A 14651-nucleotide genomic window follows, 5' to 3' on the forward strand; every position below is an offset into this window, starting at 1 on the left:
TTTAGGTGTTTTCCCTACATGACTGATTGTACTGGTCCTCTCAATGGAGCATTATGGTTACCTGTTTCAGAACAAGTGGAGTTAGCTATGAAGTTGGCCTGAGTTTCATGGAATCTGAGATCACTCAACCTTATCAGTTCTTCTGTCTGGTAGAATTGTCCACTTGCCCCATAAGTGGTCTGGTTTTTAATATTGTCAACATATTGAGACCAGTGTTTAAAATTGTCAGCTTGAATGTATATAAATTTTATCTCCACAATAAAATGGAATAAGAAGCTTAGGATAAAATAATACTCTATCTAGACAGGACATTAGTAAATGGTTATCTGTGGGGTAGTTTTTGAAAGAATCCTAGATAAAAAATAATCCATCAAGATATGTGACTGAAGAATATTCCAAGAGAAGATAGCAAATAAATGTTTCTTACATTTAAAATGTACCTGGAATATTGATGAAATAACAAAAACAAGAACAAACAAACACAAGTACAAAAACTCCAAGGTATTGGGTTGAGTATAATGAGTAAAGGTTGTGAAAGTTTGATCAGGAAATTGTATGGTCCAACCAAAATATTGAATAATCTGGTTATCCTTAGTTAATAATCCAATCACACTCACAGCTAGGAACAAACCACATATCAGAGGCATCCTCAGTAATTCTATACACATTTTGTGTAAATCTGCTTCTCTAATCATTCTTTTTAACCTGTAATTCCATTTCAGGCATCATGCAAATGAGTTTTACCTCCTCAAAACACAAATGTTCCTCAGTTCCTCAGTTTATGATGATATTATATCCTGATAAATCCATCCTATATTAAAAATATCATGCTGAGAATACCAAAATCAGTAATGCATCAAATGTGCCTTATCTATCAAGCACAATAGCTTACCATCACAGTATTGATAAGATATGAGTAGTTCACTCATATGATTACTTGGCTGATTTAGATGTGTGGCTCATTGCTTAGGATCAAAATAAAACAAGGAAGGTACTAGCTTTACCAAATTTGACAAAAACTACAATTCAAGTTATGGTTAGTACTGAATGCACATATCTTTTGTTCCATTGTGTACTTTAAAATCTAATATTAATGTATAAATCTCTGTATAGAAGCCATGCTATTGTTTCATAAATTTTATATGATGCTTATAAAATATAGTCTTCAATGCATTACTTGACAGTTTCTTTTTTCCTTCACACCATGAGTTAAACATTTTGCTAGATTAATTACTATTAATTTAAACACAATTCTTCTCACTTGAAAAATTTTAAAATCTGTAACTCCTTCCATGGGTGATTGTTTCCATTTCTAAGAAAGGGCAAAGTATTCACACTTTGGTCTTTGTTCTTCTTCAGTTTCATTTGTTTTGCAAATTGTATCTTATATCTCGGGTATACTAAGTTTCTGGGCTAATATCCACTTATCAGTGAGTACATATCATTTGAGTTCTTTTGTGATTGGGTTACCTCACTCAGGATGATGCCCTCCAGGTCCATCCATTTGCCTAGGAATTTCATAAATTCATTCTTTTTAATAGCTGAGTAGTACTCCATTGTGTAAATGTACCACATTTTATGTATCAATTCCTCTGTTGAGGGGCATCTGGGTTCTTTCCAGCTTCTGGCTATTATAAATAAGGCTGCTATGAACAAAGTTTGGAGCTGAGACAAAGGATGGACCATCTAGAGGCTGCCATATCCAGAGATCCATCCCATAATTAGCCTCCAAACGATGACACCATTGCATACACTAGCAAGATTTTGCTGAAAGGACCCTGATATAGCTGTCTCTTGTGAGACTAGGCCGGGGCCTAGCAAACACATAAGTAGATGCCCACAGTCAGCCATTGGATGGAGCACAGAGCCCCCAGTGGAGGAGCTAGAGAAAATATCCAAGGAGCTAAAGATGTAACCCTGTAGGTGCAACAACATTATTAACTAACCAGTACCCTGGAGCTCTTGACTCTAGCTGCATATGTATCAAAAGATGGCCTAATCGGCCATCACTGGAAAGAGAGGCCCATTGGACATGCAAACTTTATATGCCCCAGTACAGGGGAATTCCAGGGCCAAAAAATGGGAATGGGTGGGTAGGGGAGTGGGGGGGGAGGGTATGGGGGACTTTTGGGATAGCATTTTAATTGTAATTGAGGAAAATATGTAATAATAAAAAATATTTTAAAAAAAAGAAAAAATAAACCTTTAAATCTTTGCTAGTTTTGTGTTTCACTTTCTTCTTAACAAAGGGTTAAAAAGATTGTCTCATTTTTCTGAAATGTTAAAAAATATAGAATCTCCTCAAATGTGCTCATGAGTGGTGCTACTGTCCAGTCACTCTTTTTAACTGACATACCTGTACCTGACCTCTATGTAGCAGGTGTGCCAACTAACACAAAACTCATACCTTGTATTTTTAGTAGTCACGCTTGGCTCCATGCCCTAGTCATCATTCTTAAGCAAAGTAATGCATATCCCAAGACAAAACTCTTTCCAGGATAAAAGGGAATATAATAAAGTTGCCTCCTTTTTTTATGAAGCCCCATTTCAAATTTTGCAGGTCATATTGATATTTAACTTCCTAGGCTACCTAATAGAAAATACAAAGTAATAATATAGGGCCAAATGGATAAGCCGTGTTCTAAAAAATGTGGTAACCCTTATAACATTGACAGTAGTGAAAATAGAGGCTGGATTGTGATATAAAGTCTACTACTCTGATGCACAGGTTCTTTTCAGTGAAATTAAAAACAGAAATTAGGAGACTTCCAGAAAGCAAGAAAAAGGCTTTGCAAATAAATAAATAACAATAATAAAAAAGAACAAAAGAAAGAAATCAAAATCATCTTCTTTTCCCATTTTGGTATGCACCTTATCTATGCTTGGGCTGTGACATGTAACTCATATTAGGAAAGAACCATAACAAGAATTGCAGAATAAAGGAGTCAGTATATAGCCCAGATATTAATCATCTCAATTAACCTATAACTTTCATAAATCCCATTGCAAGTGTGAGATATTTTAGAGTACATTAATTTGGGTGATCCATTGCCTGGATCTAAATCATTAGGAAATCTTAAACTGATTTATAAATTGAAGGCTTTTCCATCACAAATCCTCATGTCTCCCTTAACTGGGAGTTCAGAATATGATCTGACTTCTGTGTTAGAATGGACTCTACTATTTACCACCAAATAATCCATTTTACAAACCCCTTAGTTAATTCTGTAATTCCATTTGTTTTGTAATTATTTTTCTTTATGCCATGTAATTACCATGTGAATCTTGAGTCTAGATAGTGTACGCAAATATGAATGTTCATAATTTCCTTTCAATCTACACTTGTTTCAAGTAAAACCAGCCCTAAAAGCAGTGATGAATGCATATCTAGGAATAAAGCAAACACTAATATATATTTTTAAACTATCCATGTGATTCTGCAGATCAAAATTCTTAACAAGCATTTATGGAATAAATCAAGCACATGGTCCAGAGCAGGATTATTGGTTCAGCAGTTAAGAGCACTGTCTGCTCTTTCAGACCACCTATGTTTGTTTTCTAGCACACACATCACATGGCAGATCACATTTATTTGTTACTCCAGTTCCTATGGGTCAAATGCTCTGTTCTGACCTCTGTAGAGACTACCCATACACTGGTGTATAAATGTACATCCAGGCAAGACATTTATGCACCTAAAATAATAGAAAAACATGCATGTCACACTATTAAAGACAACATATCTCTGCCCAAATTCATTATAAAATATCACTTATATCTTCCCATCCTATTGCACATCTCTCTAAGCAACAAGGACACATTACTTTAAAATAATTTATTACCAATGTCTTTTTCAGGTCATTATCTCATGTTATCCACATGAGACAAAACAAAACTTAAGGGTGCTAAGTCATTTAAAAATCTGTCACAACCAAAGAGCTGAAAACTCACCTTTATTTCTTAAAGATAAATTCTTCTTCACCTATGGAATGACAAAAGAAACTACATTTTATATAACAAAAACAGTTTTCACCAAAATTTATTAAAGATAATAATAACCTAGTACAGTTATTATAAACATATATTTAATTTGCCATAGGGTCATTCAACAGGCCAGAATAACCTCAAATTCATAATCCTACCTCTATCTTGAAAGGTTTGGAATTACATATATACATTATCTTGCTCAGATTCTTGCTTAATATTTACCTTAAAACTTCTATTTTCCTCAAACAGCAATATCTTTGTACTCAGAATCACTGTGGGATGAAGAATTCTGCTTGTAAGACAGAATATTTAGCATATAGACCAAATTGGCAATCAAGAGACTGTCATTCTGTCCTGGTTTTACTGTTCACAGTGTGACTTTGAACAAGTCAGTTTCACTTTATATAGCTTCATTTAAACAGCTGTGATACAAACAAAAGAAATCCAATTTATAATATAAGCAAATAAAGGTAATTTATTGAGACAAGACTGAAGTAAGTCATAGAATAAGAAGAAAAAGTGCATAATCAACCCTTTAAAAAGGTAGTGATTGAGATATTTTCAAAGATTAAAGCAAATAGAATGCATGAATAATACCCCACCACACACAATCCAAGGAACTTTTAACAGATGACTTTGGTCCAAACACTCCCATTCGACAGATTATATTTAAACACCATAGGTAAAATAACAATAACAATAAAAATAAAAATAAAACATCACTGTGTGCACACCCTATAAGTTTAAGGGATATTGCTGTAGTAGCCTAACTTAAAGGGGGAGAGATATGTTTGGTCATTAACATAAGCTCTAACTTTCCTACCTCTAAAAATAAGTGAGGCCTTACCTATTGGCAGAGATCCAAGGTCTCTTTTGTAAAAAGAACACTTTGAAAAGTGTGATTTGCTCAATATATTTTCCTATGTAGTTGTTTGTTCCATGTTGATGAAAATTGTTCTGAGTTTGAGAATCTTTTAAACGTGTTCAAATCCATTTTTGGAAGACTGGAGGTCATGGTTTTGAACATGAAATATTGTCATGGTCTGTAAGAATGCAGTGTTTTGCCCTCTTCCCTTGAGCCCAAGATGTCAACTTTCGTGACAACTCTCAGAATATCTACCTCATATACTGTGCAGCCTGCCTCCAATATTTTCTTTTCTGTGGACTCACAATTTCAGAAATGAATTTCTTTTAAGTTTGGAGTCAGAATGACAGGCAATGGGTTACATAGAGATTTTGCACATATTTTCAATTTTAAAGCTATATTGTAGTGTCAGTATGTGCTAATCACCTGACATCCACCCATCACCACTGCAACCCCCCTAGAAAAAATATGACCACTGGATAATTTAATTCTCTTATAGTAAAGATTATATCCCATATGCATATCAGAAGGCCTGCCAAAATGTAGTTTCCGCACTAACAATTTTGGTTTAGCAATATGTATACATTATTTTATTATAAAAATATTTATCTTAGATATTGTTTCAGTCAGGATTTCTATTTCTGCACAAACATTATGACCAAGAAGCAAGTTGGGGAGGAAAGGACTTATTCAGCCTACACTTTCACTTTGCTCTTCATCACCAAAGGAATTCAGGACTGGAACTCAAGCAGGTCAGGAAGCAGGAACTGATACACGGGCCACAGACGGAGGTTACTTACTGGCTTGCTTCCTCTGCCTTGCTCAACTTGTTTTCTTACAGTACCCAGGACTACAAGCCCAGGATGGCACCATCCACCATCCACCCTCCCCACTTGATCGCTAATTGAGAAAATGCCTTACAGCTGGATCTCATGGAGGCATTTCATCAACCGAAGCTCCTTTCTCTGTGATAACTCCAGACTGTGTCAAGTTGACATGCAAAACCCACCAGTACAGATATTATAATTTTCATGACCACGTGGTTTGCTAAATTACCCAGTAAATTTTATTTGATGAGAAGAACCGGCATCAAATAATCACAAGCAATATTCTGTGTTTTCAAGTGTTACTGTATTTAAAATCATTATATATATATATATATATATATATATATATATATATATATATATATATATATATATATATTTGGTTTTTTGAGACAGGGTTGCTCTGTGTAGCCCTGGCTGTCCTGGAACTCACTTTGTAGACTAGGCTGGTCTCGAACTCAGAAATCTGCCTGCCTCTGCCTCCCAATTGCTGGGATTAAAGGCATGTGCCACCACTACCCAGCTGTGAATATATTTTTATTACCAAAAATTAGAAAGCATTTTTGATTGAATTTGGAAACACCTAGAAAACACATCTCTTATCTTCTTTGTTAAAGCATTTCTAAAGATGTTTAACTCAGCAGAGAAGGCAAACCATTAATACAGGAAGCATAAATTGCCAAAGGAATCCAGTGAAACATGACCATATATTAGTCATTGATGTAGACTGTGGACACAAGGTTATCAGTTGCTTCACCTTCCTATCAACATATCTTACCTGTAATATTTGATTGCTCCCTCAGTCTATGAGCTAAAATAAGCTTGGACTTCTATTAGTTGGTTCATACTAGGTATTTTGTAGTAGTATTAATGAAAAAAAGTGGCAAATATAATGTAAGAATAGTGATACTCTCATGAGTGGAGCTGAATTCAATTACTGATTTATTTAACTTGCAGAATATTTGTGAATATCAAAGCCACACAAAACAGTGGTGTCAAAACTAAAAACGAAATACAGAAACACCTTTACAACCACCATTAGTTAGTGTATAAATAGAAAAACAAAATTATTGAATAGTGTCCTCTATTTTTTTCTTAATCTGAGTAAGATGAGTTTATGGACAACCTTGCACAAATTTCATGAAATCATGCCCTATACCATAGTTATTATAATCATGTGCAACTAACCCAATAGGTACCCTAGGAATCGAAGAAAATATCTCAACACCCCCCCACACACACACACACATTGTGATAAAATAGCAAACTGATCAAATTCTGTGGGATGAGTTCATTTTAACTTTTCAATAAAATTCCCCATGACAAAAATTCATGTCACAAAACTATTACATAATTCAATTACCTGCAAAATGGCCTTATCTTAGCTGCTTCTGTCTATTTGGAAATATCTCCCTACAGATTCTATCACATAATGCAGGAAATGTACTAAAAATTATTTTTAAAAATACAGACCAACCTCTTAAATACAATCAGTGCAGTGTCCTTCTAGTGATGTATTTGGGAGTAATGAAAAGTTCATTCACTAAACCATTTGAAACGTCACACTACACCCCACTTCAAAAATTCATGGCCTAAAGTGGGAACATAAGCATTTGAAATGTGGCTACAGGAAAGTTAAATTGCTCTGTGTTTAAAATGTAGACAGGAACTCATAATCAATATGTAATGTATAACTCTTTTATTTTTTAAAAATAATTATGTCAAAATTGCAGTATTATAGATGATATAATTTATTTCACAAAATTTATTTTATCAATTCATTGTTAATATTGAGTGTGACTACTAAACTGTTTTAATTGGATATGTGCCTCACATTATATTTCACTTAGATATGGTTGTTCTAAAATAAGACATCTTTTAATAGCCTTTGAAAAGTATAAATATTTTATAGTAGTAAAAGTTCATGGTAGAGCAGAACAGAGTCTCTACTGTCTTGCTGCACATGAATAAGCTTTGCCAAGGAAGAAACTAAGGCTGTTGTTTTTTTAAAATTGGCACCTAGAGCATTAAGATTTTCAGTGCAAAGAATATTCTGAATGCAGATGTAGTTTTTACATATTAAATTTACAATATATGATTAAATTATAACAGATCTGCTCTTCGTGACACTTCCCTAAATTTCTTACCTTTCTCTTTATTGTGTTTTGTGCTAAGTTCACACAAAAGTATGAAGAATGTGTTTTATGTGAGTGTATAACTTAGCAAAATTGATACTATTAAAACTTAGTTTTAGGGGTGGTTTATGTTGTTAGAACATAGAGGCCTCACTTGGTTCCCAGACTTCACACATCCTACTCTAGGTTCTAGCCTGATGAGTACCCCAATCATCCTATCCATGTCTTTTCTACAACTTGCCAGGTATAGATAGATCTAGTCTAGGTCTCATACCGAGTATCCCAGACTAGTCGGACCATCCCTACCTGTGCAGGAACCAACCTGTAGGCTTCTCCAGGGTTCTACATTTTTTGTTCCAGCCTAGTCTGACCAACATTGCCTATAACACAGCCAAGCTCTAGGCTTCTATCAAAATTTAGTTGTGACTACCCATGGATCTCTTTTGTGCTTCCTCTACAATCCCACTTTGTACTTGTACATCCTATGTCCTTCTCCACAATATAACATCGTAAGTATCTCTGATCTCTCTGCCCATGATTTCTCTGCAATCTGTCAGATGTAGCTATTGTCACATACCAGTATACAGGCCTAGCCTGGTCACCACTGTCTGCACGACAACAAAGATCTTGGATTCCACAATGATCTTCCCTAACTATACCCCAACACAGCAGAAGGAAGGTGTCTTTGAATATACTCTTTTCCACCCAGACAGATCTACCCAAAACAAATTCCAGCCATAGAAGAGTGAGTAAATGCCCTGTACGAAACCAGTCTCTTCTGTTTACCTGAGTTCATTGCACCAAATGCTTTCCAAACTCTAGACACAACCCAACAACACATCATTTCTTCTTCCTCAACCTGACCTTTCCATAGCAATGAAAGATTATAAGCCCATAATTATCCCCAATATATCACCAATACAAAAGATCAAACCAGTACCTTCTCTGTAAAAGTTACCATTCCAGTATAATGTATGATGATAAGAATTACTGAGATGAAATCTCTGAGACACTGAACTTATAATCTGGGGTAACTGTTGAATTGAGGAAAGTAAAACAGGGCCACAGACAGGATTGAGGTTTTGGGATGTCCAAAGAGAGGAGAATAGCACAGTATCAGGGATATATATATATATATATATATATATATATATATATATATATACAAAGAAATGGGAAATAAGAGTTATTTAGGGATGGGAGTTTGGCAAATACAGAAATAGGGTAAAGGGATATATAGGTGTCTCAGTCATGGTTTATATTCCTGCACAAACATCATGACCAAGAAGCAAGTTGTGGAGGAAAGGTTTTATTCAGCTTACACACTCATATTGCTATTCATCACCAAAGGAAGTCAAGACTGGAACTCACACAGGGCAGGAAGCAGGAACTAATGCAGAGGCCATGGAGAGATTTTACTTACTGGATTGATTCCCCTGTCTTGCTCAGCTTGCCTTCTTATAGAACCCAAGGCTGCCAGTCAGAGATGGTACCATCCACAAGGAGCCCTCCCACCTTTGATCACTAATTGAGAAAATGCCTTATAGCTGGATCTCATGGAGTCATTTCCTCAACTGAAGTTCCTTTCTCTGTGATAACTTCTGTCTGTATCAAGGTGACACATAAATCCAGCCAGTACAATGAGGTACAGGTACTCGGAAAGAAGAAATGTAAGAGTGGTATTCTTTAGGGAAGGTGAAGAAGGAAAATATCTGATAAAACCATGAGGAATTTAACTATTAACTATTTAATGGAAAAACATATAATACACCTACTTTTGTGTATAAAAATACCAATGTTCTTATATTGTTATCAATGCTCCCTCTAAGAGCCAAAGACAACTAATAAAATCCCTATTAGCAGATATGAGAAGTCATCTTTTGAGTTGTTGCCAAGTGCTGGTGAAGAATATCCCCAAACATACCACTTATTTTTATTTCCTTTCATTTTCCCCCAACCATGGATAGAGGTGGAAGGTTAAGTCCCTATCGCTGAAGATACTGTGTCCTTCAGAAACATGGCTCAGAGTCTAAGAATTTGAACTGACTTAAATGATCCCTCCCTGAAGATCAATTTTCATGATACAAGAGGTATCAGGAACTTCCAAAGGACAAAAGAAAGTAATATTCCCACTCAGCTTTGATGCCTACTAACCACATCAATGACCATGATAACCCTAAATAAACAGTAGCAGCATGCATATTTTGGTAATAACCAAAAGTTCTCTAATTAGACTCAAGACCCATTAAACAACAGAAAAAAAAAAAAAAAAAAAAAAAAACTATGCTTTATACAGGAATCTTAGATACCTACTCAGTGGTAATTAATCTATGGATATTTGAGAAAATCCTACAACCCTAGCTTTCCTAAACCATGATAACTTCTAACAACAACCTTAACATTCTTCTTTATACCAATAAGAACAATTAGTCTTAACCTCCCAATGAATCTTCTCCTTGCAATGGAAAACAATTTAGAAACCCACAACCAGAATTGAGGATCAGCACACATCTTCCTGCTCTATAGCCCCATCTGTATCCTTGGAGGCCTGTTCCCACCCAGGACACCAAAGTGAAAATCCATTCACCATTATCCCTGCCTCCTGGGACCTCATCCAGCCCAGCAGCCATAAGCATCGTTCCTCCCTATCAGAGCTTCATATTCCTTCCTGCCCATTCCACCACCTCCCACCAAGGATCAGCACACTCTTACCTACCCCACGTTTTTCCTGGCTTCCAGTAGACCTTCCCCAACACTGGACACAGAGGGACTACCAGACCAGCCAAACCTAAAGAAGATCAGATGGCAAAACTCAAATACAAGAACATTATTAACAGAAGGCAGTGAGACATGGCACCATAAGAACCCAGTTTTTCTACTACAGAAAACCCAGGATAGTGAACATAAAGATTGTGACCTTGAATGTCATCTCATGAAGATAATAGAGACCTTTAAAGAGATTATAAATCAATCTCCCAATGAAATACTGAAAACACAATCAAACATGTAGAAGCCCTTAAAGAAGAAACAAATAAATCACTTAAATAAATATAAGAAAATACATCCAAACAGGTGAAGGAAATAAAATAAATAAATAAATAAATAAACAGTCAAAGGCATCAAAATGGAAATAAAAGCAGAAAAAAAAAAAACACAAATGGAGGCATCCCTAGGGAAGGAAAAAATTAGGAAAGAGAACATGAACTACAGAATCAAGCATAACCAACAGAATATAAGTGATAGAAGAAAGAATCTCAGGTGTAGAAGATACCATAGAAGAAATTAATAAATCAGTAAAATGTAAAATGTTTCAACTCAAAACATCCAGTAAATTTGGGACACTATGCAAAGACCAAACCAAAGAATAATAGAAATAGGAGATGTTGAAGATTCCCAGTTCAAAGGGCTAGGGAAGATCATCAGCAATATCTTAGAAGAATACTCCCTGTCCTGTATATACATTCACATAACTAATGAGCAGCATCACTCGTAGTTATTAGCTAAAAACTTCTCTGAGTACCAATAAGAGACGAGTCAAATAGACATCTTAGAAGATTAAATACATTTACAGTGACATTTTCAACCTTACAGAGGAACTGAATTGTTGGAAAATTTAGCCTTGCTTTGTATCCAGCATTCTAAGCAATAATTTTAAAATATTTCCTCTGTAATACATATAACTTATACTCTTTGTTTTTATAGAAGGAATTTTGTAAATAAAAGAAAACATTAAATGTTTTGAATTTCAAAAAAAAAAGAGAAAACTTCCCTAACCTAAAGAAAGAGATGACTATAAATGTATAAGAAACTTACAAATAGGACCAGAAAAGGAAGTCTTCCCACCACATAATAATCAAAACATCAAAATGTACAGAGCAAAGAAAGAATATTAAAAGCTACAAGGGAAAAAGGGCGACTAACATATAAAAGTAGAACAATCAGAATTACACCTGGCTTCTTGACAGAGACTTTACAAACCAGAAGATCCTGGACAGACTTGCAAACTTTAAGAGAACACAGATTTCAGCCCAGACTAATATCTAGCAAAACCTTCAATCACCATAGATGCAAAAATGAAGCTATTCCATCACAAAACCAAATTTAAACATTATCTTTCTATTTATCCACACGTACAGAGAATACTAGATAGAAAACCCCAACACAAGGAGGGTAACTACTCCCAGGAAAATACAAGAAATTAATCATCTTATAGAAAAGCCAAATGAAGAGAATCACACATGCACATAGTACCACCACCATCATCACTATAACAGGAACAGATACCAAACAAAGGAGATGGGGAACCTGAAATGGCCAACTCCTATAGCCAGGCTGGACCTCCAGTGGAGAGGTAAGGACACCAACCAACCCACAAAAGGACACCAACCAACCCACAAAAGTTTTGACTCAAATTTTGTTCTGTCAAAGGAAATGCAGGAAAAAAGATAGAACAGAGGCTGAGGGAATGAGCAACCAATAACTGGCCCAAATTGAGATCCATCCTGTGGGCAAACACCAATTCCTAACACTTAATGATATTGTTATCCTTTCAGACAGGAACCAAGAATAACTGTCCTCTTAGAGGCTCTACCTAGTAGCTAACTGAAATAGATGAAGACACCCACAGCCAAATACTGGATGGAGTTCAGGAGTTTTTGAAGGAGCCTTGGAAGAAGGACTGACAGCCCTGAAGTAGATAGGAACACCAGAGGAAGACCAGTAGAGTCAACTAACCTGGATACCTGGTAGCACTCAGAGACTGAGCCACCCACCAAAGAGTCCACAAAGGGCAGGACCAAGAATCCTGGCACATATGTAGCAGATATGCAGCACAATCTCTGTGTGGGTCTCCAAACAACTGGAGCAGGGGCTGTCCTTAAAGCTGAAGCCTGATTGGGGAAGCCTTTCAGGTGAAGAGGATGTACATAATCTTTCAGAAAATTGATATACTAGGGTTGGGGTATACTCAGAGTAGCCCCCACCCTCAGAGAGGAGAAAGGGAGTAGTGGATGTGTGGAGGGACTTTGTGGCAGGGACAGGGGGTCAGGATTTGGGATGTAAGCAAACAAATGAACAAATAAGTAAAAACTACAACCAATCAAATTGCAGAGTTGTTGAATCCAGTCCCAGTGCATATAACTACAATACATTCCAGAACGAGAAGCTCAGGGAACATTGATGTGAGGGATAGGGAAGATTTTAAGATTCAGAAGGTTAGAAGTTATGCCTCATGCAAGTGCCATAAACTCTTAGCAAGATATTTGTTCAATAATGAGATTTACAAGTATGACATTAATAGAAAACTGAGGAGACTGGAGAACAGGAGAATTCATCTTTACCAGAAAAAAAAAAAACACCAATTGATTATTCAATATCAAATTGTCAGTGCTGGAAGCACAATACAAGTAACATTAGAAAGAATAAGCAATAAAGACCATGCCTTTGAAAGCTATCAAGAAGGGGTTTATGAAAGAGTCTGGATGGAAGAAAGTGAAGGAAGAAATGGAATTATAACCTCAGAATAAAAAGAAGAACATGGATTAATTTTTTGGTACCAAATGAGCACAGAGTCTCATCGATGGGGAATGTCTAGTCTTCAAAATTAATCTGGAATGAACTCATTCCTTTTTTATAATCTGGAAATGTACACAGAATCAGCAACTTTCTTTGTAGCAAATGATGTGATCATAGAGGTGAAAGCAGCATTTTGTTTTCCCTGAATTGACTTTCTTCTTTTAGCACAAAATACATAAAAGTAAGTTCCAGAATTATTTTTCTTTTCTCTAACATTAGATTAAGAGCGAATTCAAACAGTTAAAACAGAAACAAGAGCTGCATTAGTTCTCACACAGGTCTTGCTGAGGAGAAAATGCTATGCTCTTGTTGAGTGTATGCATAAGACATAAAATATGGGGAATTTTCACACAATTAGACATAGACTTCGAAGCAGCATAGGTAGCATTCTTTTCCTGCTGATTCATAGCCTGAAATTCAAATGGGAACAGTGCAGATGTAGTACATCTGTTTTGCTTGCCTTTTAAAAAATTAAACTGCGATTTTCTCCCCAAACTGCTGAGATTGTCAATGTGTGTGACCCTTTGTCTTCTAGATAGTCAAACGAGATTTACACGTTTGCACATTTAAAAGCATGCCGTGCTTCAGCATCCAAAATATTTGAGCAGATTTGGGTTGCTTTAAATCATTAACCTTTGGTACATGAACAAGGGAAGTCTCTAAATTAATAAATCTTAAACCATCCCAAATGTATTTTGTAAAATAAATATCTGATTTTATTCAAAATAATCTCATGATGGTTATCTTTTATTTGAAATGCTTCAAGCGTGATAACAGAATTAATCAGATAGCACTTATTATTTATCAGTTAAATATTTTAAAAACTCAATATTCAACTATGTATGCCTGAGATATTAAATATACAGTAAAAAATTCATACAAAATATTGGTTGTACTAATGTATACTCCCACTAAGTGAAACAATCAATGGAACTACCAACTTGAAGAATTTATAGGACAAGAGGAAGTATTTACATAATATATGTATATATAAGAGTTAATATTTAAACAATTTTTAATTTACAATAGCTGTGAATATCTGCTATTCTTTTGTTCAACAAAATATAGGTCACAGAACAGGATTTTTCAAAAATCTCTTCACCTTTCTTTTGTTCATAACGCTTATGTTATATGGAAATTAGAGCAGTCATCCTTTGATCATGAAGATTAAGTCACATGAAAAGCATGTAAACCACAGAGTAAGTTCAACATGAAGCCCACGGGCCTGGCATTGGTCATAATTGTTGCAATCATAATTGTTGT

Source organism: Mus musculus, chromosome X (assembly GCF_000001635.26).
Source record: "Mus musculus strain C57BL/6J chromosome X, GRCm38.p6 C57BL/6J".
Classification (NCBI taxonomy): Eukaryota; Metazoa; Chordata; class Mammalia; order Rodentia; family Muridae; genus Mus; species Mus musculus.